This window comes from Syzygium oleosum, unplaced genomic scaffold, assembly GCF_021117445.2.
Source record: "Syzygium oleosum isolate NSW1041296 unplaced genomic scaffold, Sole_v2.1 Sole_v2.61, whole genome shotgun sequence".
Classification (NCBI taxonomy): Eukaryota; Viridiplantae; Streptophyta; class Magnoliopsida; order Myrtales; family Myrtaceae; genus Syzygium; species Syzygium oleosum.
Genome location: NW_026607545.1, coordinates 31,288 through 42,240, shown reverse-complemented (window position 1 = coordinate 42,240; position 10,953 = coordinate 31,288). Strand labels below are relative to the sequence as shown.

The 10,953-nt window shown below is 38.7% G+C and overlaps 1 long non-coding RNA gene across 1 annotated transcript; it reads left to right on the top strand.

The window, feature by feature from the left end:
• The first annotated feature begins 7,561 nt into the window (after positions 1–7,561).
• LOC115692094 (uncharacterized) lies at positions 7,562–9,252 on the top strand. Its single transcript, XR_004007072.2, has 2 exons — positions 7,562–8,762; positions 8,854–9,252. It is a non-coding gene; the product is annotated as an uncharacterized LOC115692094 (long non-coding RNA).
• The last annotated feature ends 1,701 nt before the right edge of the window (positions 9,253–10,953 follow it).

Below are 10,953 nucleotides of genomic sequence, written 5' to 3'. Positions count from 1 at the left end.
TTCCCTGAGAAAACTAGCAGATCCACATGATCACCATGTTACCTGAGTGATTTTCCAATACCATTGTATGCTACAATAAGAAACCCTACTCCTTCTAAGGCATACCCTGCAGGTGCTAATTGTCCATAAATTATTAACCCCATCAAGTACAGATTTGAAATTGAAATACATCTTGTTGCTGCAGAACTGACAATTCCAAAGTAGCTAAGCAGTTTAGACCAATTATTTTACCCTCGCAACCCAGCTCAATTTTGCCAATCCCAATTAATTGAAGTTAGTGAGATATAGCATTATCCTACTATAAGTGGCAGCAGGCAAGGATCAGTTGCCATCCAAATCTGCCATAACTGAAGCAAAATGCTGTTTTGCATCTCGACAGGTGTTTTACAAAAGATCCAGACTTGAACTCGCCTATAACCCAGATTCACCTATAAAGTGAATTTGTTGCCAAAATATGGTCACATATATCTAGACACTCAATGGTAGTTAGGCAATAAAAAATGTACAGGGTCGATAGGAACTATTTCCAGTTATCTAGAAATAGATGTCAAAATCTGTAGCGAAGGGAAGTTTTTGACTCCTTTACAACAACAAAAGGAGTACCGTGATTGGATTATCCAAATGCATAAACATTATGATTAAGAGGTTGACAGCAGCAAGAACGTACTTCCCATCATCAAGAATGTGAAGGTATTATATGAGATCGTTATATCGCACATTACATCCCCATCAAAAATTTGGTTACTTGTGTTTTGTAAGGCTCCACTGTAGTTAATCTTGAAGTCACAATTATTCTTTTTAAGTACCTGGCTTCAAGATTCTAAATTTAAGCTTTTGTCATATTCCAATGAGGTCAATTAGTTGTAGCTAATGCCCATCATTCTCACATTAATTATGTGGTTAGTCGTGCCTTGTGACTTACCATTACTGCTCCTCACAGGGTCTTGAGAATGGCATTCTTGAAAATGGTTTGCGTATTGGAAATCGGGAAAAGGTATTGGAAGTTACTGGATGATCGGAGGGTTGAAATAAAGCAATCTTTGAGGGAATTGATTATTGAAAGGAGGATGGAACCTTCTCTTGGTAGGAGGAAAGAATTGCTGTAATTTGTAAGTCAAGTAACTGTAATCAAGAAGTCTAATCTCATTTTTACCAGAGACAAAGTTTAGCATACTCCTGGTTGTCCTTATTCACAGCCACCAAACATGGTTACCCTTATTCAGACTAATAGCATACCCCTGGTTGTCCTTGGGCCCGCCCATAATAATATCTTTAAATCTTTTAGGGTCCAAATCTCTGATTGTAAGGGAAAACGTTGATTGCTCTAAACCTATCTTTCTTTCTTTTCTAATTCTTGTGGAATAAGCTGACACTGAAATGGAAACTGCAGTCACCCTTGCTCTGCCATGAGGCAAAACATCGAAACCTCTTTCCCTCTTTATGGGCACTCTGGGAACATTGTGGCAGCAGGAGAACTTTTTCTGCAAATTGAAGGAAATCTTGGAAACAATGGTTAGTTTACTTTATTTTTCTGCTGATATTGTTGTCTGCATTTGTCACTATAGTGGGTTGTGGGCCACCATAGCCTGTGGCTCTGTTTGAGGTGTGGCTGAATATCTTTTAGGCCAGGATGGTTAGCTGTGTTACTGCTATCAAGATCTATTTGTGGGCAGGCATTTGCATGTATGTCTGTGTATATGTACAGTGTCTAGACACACCTGGGGAGAGAGAGAGACGTGGCTATCTGATATACATCAACAGAACAAAATAGCATCCTTTTTGCTTCTAGTTTCATAATCGTACTGTATCATCCACAGTAATTCTATTCATTGTTTTACAATGTTTAATGGGCAAACAGTGTTTACCTCAAATTATTTTCTAAACTGTTGTGTTTCATAAGCTGTGCCATCACATAGACTCAATGAGGAGGTGCTTAAAAACGAAAACAAATGCTCTGAAAGTAAGCTTAGTTCTTTTCCGTGTTTACATGTTAAGATTCTACTCTACTTTCTCATCTGCAATCCCTACCATGAGAAAGCTTTAAGACTCTTTTGCTTATAATTCTGTGACGGATTTCCAAAGTTTCCGACAAAGGCTTAGGTTGAGTTTGTCTGCCAACTTTATTATTCAAGGCGGGAAAAAATTTTCATTGTCTACTGAGTACTCATTATGTATAATATCATTGAAGATGGATAGACTTCATGGAAAACCAAATGTTAGCCATAGATTAGCTAAGGGGTTTTCCTGCATTTCACTTCTCATAGAGAAGTGTGACGGTATTTCATACTTGTATGTACTGAATGATAATTACATCTTTCTATCCCAAAGATAACTCGAAATTTTGGTTGGTTCTTTAACTCTAAGAGCTGCTTTTTCCATTGAAGAATCATATGAAATAAATTTGACTTGTTCTTTCCTTCATGCGTTATTTGTGAAGCAAGAGACGAGGAGTCCACATTGAGGAGCCATCTGTCCTCATTGATGGGTCCAGGATGCGAGTGTGATGGTTATAATTTGCGGATAGTGGGGCACTCTCTTGGAGGTGCTATTGCTGCTATGCTAGGCCTTCAAGTATGACCATTCCACTTATAGTTATTTGTTTGGCTCTCATATGGCTTTACCTAATATGTTTCTAATCATACTATAGAGACTACATACGGAAGTAGATGGCTCATATGTATTATAATGACAGAGAATAGAATTTGGAAAGATTAGCCATGTGTACATACATTATATTTACAGACATTAGTGAAGACAAGATTATAGAATATTACACAGTCGGTATGTACCACATTCATGAATTAACTTCAAGCTATGTCTTGTTCCTCATACTCCCCTCGAGCTAGAGCACAGATTTCATGTATGCCAAGCTTGTTAAATACATGCTCAACTCGGGGACCATTAAGCACTTTAGTGAGCATATATGCTAATTGACCACTAGACCTAACTAATGTTATTATAACTTCCCAAGGTTGTAACTTTTCTCGAACAAAGTGGCCACTCTCTATGTCTTGGTCCTCCCATAAAAAACAGAATTTGAAGCACTGTACATAGCTGCCTAATTATCACAGAATAGCTTCATTTGTTGAGGTTGTGTGATGCCCATCTCCTTTGAAAAATGTTTCGACCAATTTATTTTTTTTGGGTATAAATATGTGAATATCATTAATCAGATGAAGTACAAAAGCTTAGGAGAAACTCCTAGCATTTCAAAGAGACTAATTATGTGAGAAGATGGAGGAAGGAAGCCTCCATACAGTAGCCAATAAAACATTTGTCTGGGAAGACCTACACTAATGGTAGAGTGATGCCCTACCTCTCACAACCTTTCATAGCCTAGCCAACAGAAGATGAGCCTCAATCGACTTGTTTTGAAACCGTCTGCGATTGCGTTCCATCCATATGTAGTAGATAGTCACTAAGAAAGATAGCTTGAGGAGTCTCGCCTCAAATTTTTTGCCCTTGGTGGCCCTGATCATCCATTGAAGTTCTAAAATCCAACCTCTTGTAGAACGCCAAATTCCATTTTGTGCCAGAATACTACGCTATACACTGCTTGTCCAAGTGCACTCAAAGAATAAGTGGTTTCTGTCTTCTATACTAGTCATAAAAAAATTACACTTAGTATCAACTGAAGACAACCATTGTTCTATGGCTACTGCTATCGGTAGCCTATCTCTACAAACCAGCCAGCCAATAAAATTATGCTTACTAATACCACTGGTCCAAATTAATTGATACCATTCCACGGCCGGTCCCTCCTATCTAAATTCCTTGTATATCTCTTTGCAATAGTATGTTTGGCTAGAGATAATAGGTGTTAGAGCAAGTCTTAGCTTGAGAATACATCATCAACTTCAAATCATACTGCCCTTTATGTTGAGTTGCATAATTGGAGTACCTCTACATTTAATGTGATGAACTCCATAGGGATGAGGACGGGAGATTGATGAGGCTCCAAAGCAAGCGGCCCAGCAATACTTTATTCCAGAGTTTTAGATCGAGCAGGCCTAGTCCTGCCTCCTTTTTTGGTGAGCATACTACTTTCCATGCAACTTTGTGGGATCTGTGAGTTTCAGCATTTCCTGCCCATAAGAACTGCTTAATCTTCTTTTCAATCTCGTCTATAGTTTGCTTTGGGAGGAGAAACATTTGCATCCAGTAAGTGCAAATGGAAAAAAGTACTGATTTGGCCAATTGAAGTCTTCCTACGTAGCTGATATTATACATTCCCCACCCATATATTTTCTGGAATATCTTTTTCTTTAGACCCTTGCAATCCGCATGTGTGAGCCTTCATGTAACAAGTGAGACACCGAGGTATCTGATGGGCAGGGTGCCCGTGGAGAAAGGCGTGTGATCCAATATAAGGAGCTTTTCATCTTCAGACAACCCAGAGAAAAAGATATGGCATTTGTCTGGGTTAAACCTAAGTACTGTAAGAGCCGCAAAATCATCAAGTGCGTCAACAAGGCAAAGGATAGAGTTCACATCCCCATGGGCAAATAAGAACAAGTCATCAGCAAAGCATAAATGAGTAATCCTTTGCGATTTGCAACGCCAATGGAACTTAAAAGATGAAGTAGCAATTTTCCCCGTGATAATTCTATTAAGGATTTCCATAACCAGAACAAAGAGGCAGGGAGAGAGGGGGTTGCCTTGTCGTAGCCCATTGGTGCTAGCAAAATACCCAATTTGTTCACCGTTGAAGTTAAGTGAGAACCTTGGGATAGTAATGCATTGATTTATCAGATCAATCCAGTATTGAGGGGTATTAACAGCTTTCAAAACCCCGAGAACAGCATCCCATTTTACCATATCATAAGCCTTCATGAGATCGATTTTGATTGCCACCCGTTTACCTTTATTGCCTTTATGGTAGTCATGCAAAAGTTCCTAGCATAATAGGATATTCTCTGAAATCTGTCTTCCCTTGATGAAAACAGTTTGGTTAAGGCCAACAATCGAGGGGAGAATACAAGTTATTCTTTCTGCAAGTAGCTGTGATATGATTTCATATATAACGTTGCAGCATGAAATGGGTCCGTACTCCTTAAGGAAGCATGGATTTGAAACCTTCGGTACAAGAGAGATTAGTGTGGAATTTATCGATTTCAGCATTCTCCTTGAAGAGAAGAATTCCATGATAGCATCTTCTATGTCATGTCCTATGATGGGCCAAGCTTTTTTGTAGAATAAGCTATTATACCCATCTGGATCAGGAGCTTTGCAATTGTCGAAACCCTTGATAACTCCGCGAATATCTGCTTTTTGAATAAACGATGTATTGACTAGAGCACTAACACTATCATACGGGATGCGACTATGACCAGAGTTTCCAAGTAAGTGGCGGTAATAGGATATTACTGTATCCTTGAGAGCCCTCTCATTAGTGATAATAGAGCCATCATCGAGTAAAAGCTAATTAATCATGTTTTGAGCACTTCTACGCATCATGGAGGCGAAGAAAATCTTGCTATTGTTATCACCCTCTTTAAGCCATAAATTTCTAGATTTCTGATTGAGAAGGACTTCTTCATATTTGCTAAGAGCAAGGAGCTATTCTAGTTGTGCCTTTTCTTTGTTCCAAATGTTAGGGTTGAAGGGGTCCAGAACGAGCTCTCGTTGAATCCACTGTAGGGTTTCCCTAGCTTCCTTGACCTTCAAATGCAGGTCACCAAATTGAGATTTGTTCAAGAGCTTTAGTTGTTGCTTCAAAGCTTTGAGTTTCTTCATCATTGTAAACATTTTGGATCCTCTGATTTCCTGTTACCAACAAGTGTTTGCCATGTGTAAGTAGTCGGGGCTTTCGGTCCAGAAGCTGAAGAATTTGAAGGAGGGTTTTTTCCTCCTAGGAGTTGGGTCGAGATGCACTAAGCATGGGGAGTGATTAGAAACACCTGGAAGCAAAAGTTTGACCGAATAGTGATTATACCTATTCTGCCAGTCCGCATTGATCAAGACTCTATCAATTCTGCTTGCTTTTAGATTACCATCCACCCTTTTGTTAGTCCAAGTAAAGAAAGGGCCTATGGAAGGAGGTTCAATCAGTGCAAGTTCATCAATCACGGTGTTCAGCTTCTCCATACCAGAAGTCCATCGAGTGATGGAGCCAATCCTTTCGTTAGTATCTCTCGTTTCATTGAAATCCCCCATTAGTAACCAAGGTAGATTTCCAAAACTAGCAGTAGAAAAGGTTACCATGTCATGCCACAAAACTCCTGCGTTCAGTTTCATTATTACTTCCATATATAGCAGAGAGTAGAAAAGGGTCATCACCAGGTTTTGCAATGAGACAATGCATGTCTTGTGCCGAGACTTCCTTCACTGTTAAACTAAGAATGGACGACTTCCACAATATCTAGATTCTACCCAGGCTACTACTCATATAGTTGTGAGTGTAATTCCAACCTCGAAATCTACTGTTGATGACAAAATCAGCATTACCCTCCTTTATTTTATGCTCAATCAAAATAAGAATATGAGGATCTTGGGACAGAGCAAACTCCACAAGCTCCTTTTGTTTGGGGCTACAATTCAGGCCCCTTACATTCCAAGATAGGATGGTCATTGGTCAGGAGGTTCTACTGACCCGCCCCATCAAACCCAGGTAAATCAACACAGCAGCTAGAATTACTTGGGTGGTCATCTACTTCCAATACTGCAAATCTATTCCCAGAGGTCATTGAGTTGTGAGAATCTCTATTTCCCCTACGTGACCCTTTTTTCTTGCTATCGACTAGTTTGAACTCTAAAGAAGGTGAAATAGGGTGGGCAACAGCGGGAACAATCATTTGAGCGTCCGACGCATTAGGAATTGGCAGCATAGTAGAAGCTATTTCCGAAGGGACAATTGTATGAGAATCTCCATTTCCGATGGTATTTTGTGCAGTGCCTATCGGTGATTCTGGCCTCATTTTAGAAGAAGGGGCACAGTTTTTTTTTTACTTTAGGTAACCAGACGTCTTTACTAACCACAGTACAATCCTTGTTTTGACCAATTTAATTCACAAGTGCTTATAGCCATAGCTCTATACTCAGCTTCTCTATTGAAATGAGTTACAACATTCTGTTTCTTGCTCTTCCAAGAATTTAAATTTCCTCCAAATAACACAAAATAACCTATAGTAGAAATCTGATCGGACAATGTACCCACCCTATCAGCATCAACGGGACCAATCACTTGAGCATGGCCCATATCTTAGTATAACAACCCTCTCTCAGCCTCTCTCAATTGCACATTTAACATACAAAAATTCAGCTCTCTACATTCCAAAGAGTTTTAGTTGGTGAATCCAAGAATTGACTCACTACACTTACAACAAAAGATATGTCTCATCTTGTAACTCTGATATAATTCAGCTGACCAAACAGCTTGTGGTATCTTCCCAGATCAGAAAAAGGCTCCCCCTCTCCTGGTAATAACCAAACATTTGGAGCCATTGGAGCAGCAACAAGCTTCGAATCAAGTAGTCCAGTCTCCTGTAAAATATCTAGCACACGTATTTTCTGAGATATATATAGATAATACCACGTTCAGATTCAGCAATCTCAACAAATACTTCAGAGGCTCCAAATCTTTGGTTTGAAATTTTATTCTAGATGTCTTTAAGCTGAGTGAGTCCAACTATATCATGTGATGGCAATATCACCAAAATATATTACGAGAAGCGTGTGTCGCATGTCGTAATGTCAGTAGAATAGAGAATGGTTAGAATGACTGCATTTGAGACAAATTCCCAAACAACTGAACTGAGTTGGCTGAACCAAACTCATGGTGACTGATGGGGCCCATAACCCACAGGTCGCAGGATCAGAACCTCGTTTTGATACCATGTGACAATAGAGATTACGAATTGGAGAGATAAATCATGTGTGTCAATGTGAGCGCACATATCACATATAGACATGACAAACAAGGAAACACAAGTTTAAAGAAGTTACATGATCAGTATACACCATATTGACAAATGTCCCCTTATACTATGTCCTATTGCTAAAACGCATGAATCAACTCATGTAAAGAGGGCTCAACTAGAATGAGACATATATACTTACCTCTAGATAGATCAGATCAACATACACTAGCCATATTTTATGCTGCGGTCTAAATGCATGGCCTCCATCACTTTTGCTTCGAATGGTACTTGAAAATGAAAGTTTGTGTAAATTAGGGTATCATTTTAGAGTGATGTGATACCTCTTTACAAAGCATAGACTATTTATTGAGTAATGAGGTGCCTGGCTCAGTTTTGTGGAATTTAACACGTGGGTGTTTTGATATAGTTGATTACATATACAAGGCATTGATGAAATGAAATTAAAAATCAGGAAAAGCATGCATAGATTTACTGATTTGTATGATGCATTGTCCTTCACTAATGAGTGGGGAGGGGATACTGTTTTATAGGGCAAACTACAAGTATTTAATGTGTTTAGGGGATGTCTTTTCCGGGAGATGTTGATGCTTGTTTTTTTCAAAAATTCGTGATGGGTCTTCATTATCGCGTGATTTGTCTCCCCTTTTATTTTGGTTTGGAGCCAAAGAAAGCATAAATATGGGTCAGTTAGAATACATATAGTGTAGTGTTTTAAAGAGAGAGACGAGAGTTATTATGTTTGAACTTAATATGATTTTGCTGATAACTCCTGTTCCTACCGCAGCTGCATCGTTGCTATCCAAATCTCCATGTGTATGCATATGGAAGTCTTCCATATGTTGATTCAGTGGTGGCAAGAGCCTGTTCAGATTCTGTGACAAGGTAATCTTTGTTTTCCTTTGACTTTCTGTTTTGAGGGTTTGAGCTTTTTACAGCATTGTACACGACAATGAATTTTCTGCGCACCTTTCAGTGGGATCAATCCTCGGACTTCCTGCAGCTGCCATTATGGCACTTTCTCGATATTCAAAAACTGATACAGCATTGATCTATAGACTCGCCTGTCAATTTCTATATCTCGGCCAATATCAATCACAGGGAATTAAAAAACCGGCACCTGGCTAGGTATTTAACTCTGATCGAGTCTCAAGTGGAGAATATGGTCAACACGTTTGTGGGGGCCAATATTCTAATAAGGATAAAGGTATAACTCTTTCATCCTTTGCAAACTATGTATTGTGAACATGAATAGGATATGTCGCTGTTTCCGTATCTCTCCCATCTTATTACCCTTGATTTGGTTTTAAAATTTGTGAATTTATAGTCATGAAAGAGATCCTTAAGTTAAACGGTTTATTTCTTTGAGAAGGAAGGAGAACTATGTGTTGAGAGGCTCCAAAGGGGAGACTGTTCTATAGAGGATTGTCTTTAGGACACCACCAAATCCAACATGAGAAGCATGAAGTTTTGGTGCTACGGTGCAAAAAGGAAAATGAACTGTAATTGTCACTTAAAACTGTCTTTACTTCCCCTTTCTCGAAATCCTAAAATTCCTACTGGTAAGAAATTGTTGGATAGGAATAAAGCAAAAGCCGTTCTTTTGTTTCTGTGAACTCTAATAGTAGCCCAAGTCAACTATTCGTCCCTAACCCCGACGCTTGTAAAATGCCCTATGCATATTCAAGAAATGCTGATTCAATGGAAAAAAATGAGCAAAAAACATGAATACTCAAGATTTAGGGTTTGGGGTGTTGAGGAAAACTCCTATTAATTTTGATGTTGACAAAACCTTTCATGGTATTGTAAATCTGATACTTATTCTGAACTATTTTATTCCAGGTATGTATATTTATTCTGGAAGCTCAGAAGGAAGTTTTTCAAACTTTACAAGCTGTCAAAATAAGAAGTTCATATCTTACTGAAGATCCACATAATTTTAGTTCTGAGACGCAGACGCAGAAGTTATTCAGACGCAGACGCAGAACTCAGAACGAAAAATAACAGCTAATGATCTGGTATGGATTTCATAGAAGGAAAGTTTTGATTGTTTCAATCTCAATCAAATTGATTGACAATCAAATATTACGACAAGTATGCATTACAACGGATAAAGCTCTACTTATGAAAACCAAGATTCTGATTGTATGGGCGATCAGAATCAGCGGGATTCAGAATCTGTCATCCAACGGCTACTCAATCCTTTTTATACAAATCTATCCAAGGTGAAGATTGGAAGATGATCCTCTGAAAGCTGTCCAACGGCTAGTTTGGAAGTAGAGGAGTATTTAAGGATATCAACGAGCAGCAGAAGGTGGAACAGAATCAAGAATCAACTAGTCCAAAGTCTGAGCATACTCCGATCATTTCTCTTGTTTTTCTTGAGCCAAACATTAAGATCTTGAGGGATACTTTGTAAGAGTGATTGTGTGAGATAGAGGTCCTATCATACACAAGAGTTCTGTCACTCAAAAACTGTAATTCCTCTTGATTACATAGTAAAATCCAGTCGGTAGGCTGTCAATGTGGGAGAGTGGACGTAGGCTTGCTATAAGCCGAACCACTATAAATTTGTGTGCAGTTTTTCTATCCCTTATCTCTTACTTTACATACTACACATCAAGAGCACTGTCTATATAAACTGTTTTGAATCTGAATTTTATTCAGACTCAACTGTGTTCATTCATTTCCGCTTAAATTATTAAAAATTATTTAAGATCATCTATTCACCCCCTCTAGGTGATCCTTGCTAGCTACATCAATTGGTATCAGAGCAGGTTGCTCGTTTATTGAAGTGTTTTACTTCTGAGCTAACGATCTATATGGCTAGCTTGAGTGCTCCAGGTCTCATTAAAGGACAAAGCAACAACATACCACCATATTTCGATGGCAAGGAATATAGTGTCTGGAAGAATAAGATGAAGGCATTTATAAAGTCAATTGATCACATGCAATGGGATGTCATCATCAAAGGAGTCAAACCAAAATCTTCTGATTCAAAAGAAAAGGCAGACTGAAGCAAAGCAGCAGATCCTCCATTATCTCAAATTGAGATATCTAAAAGAGAAGCTTTAGA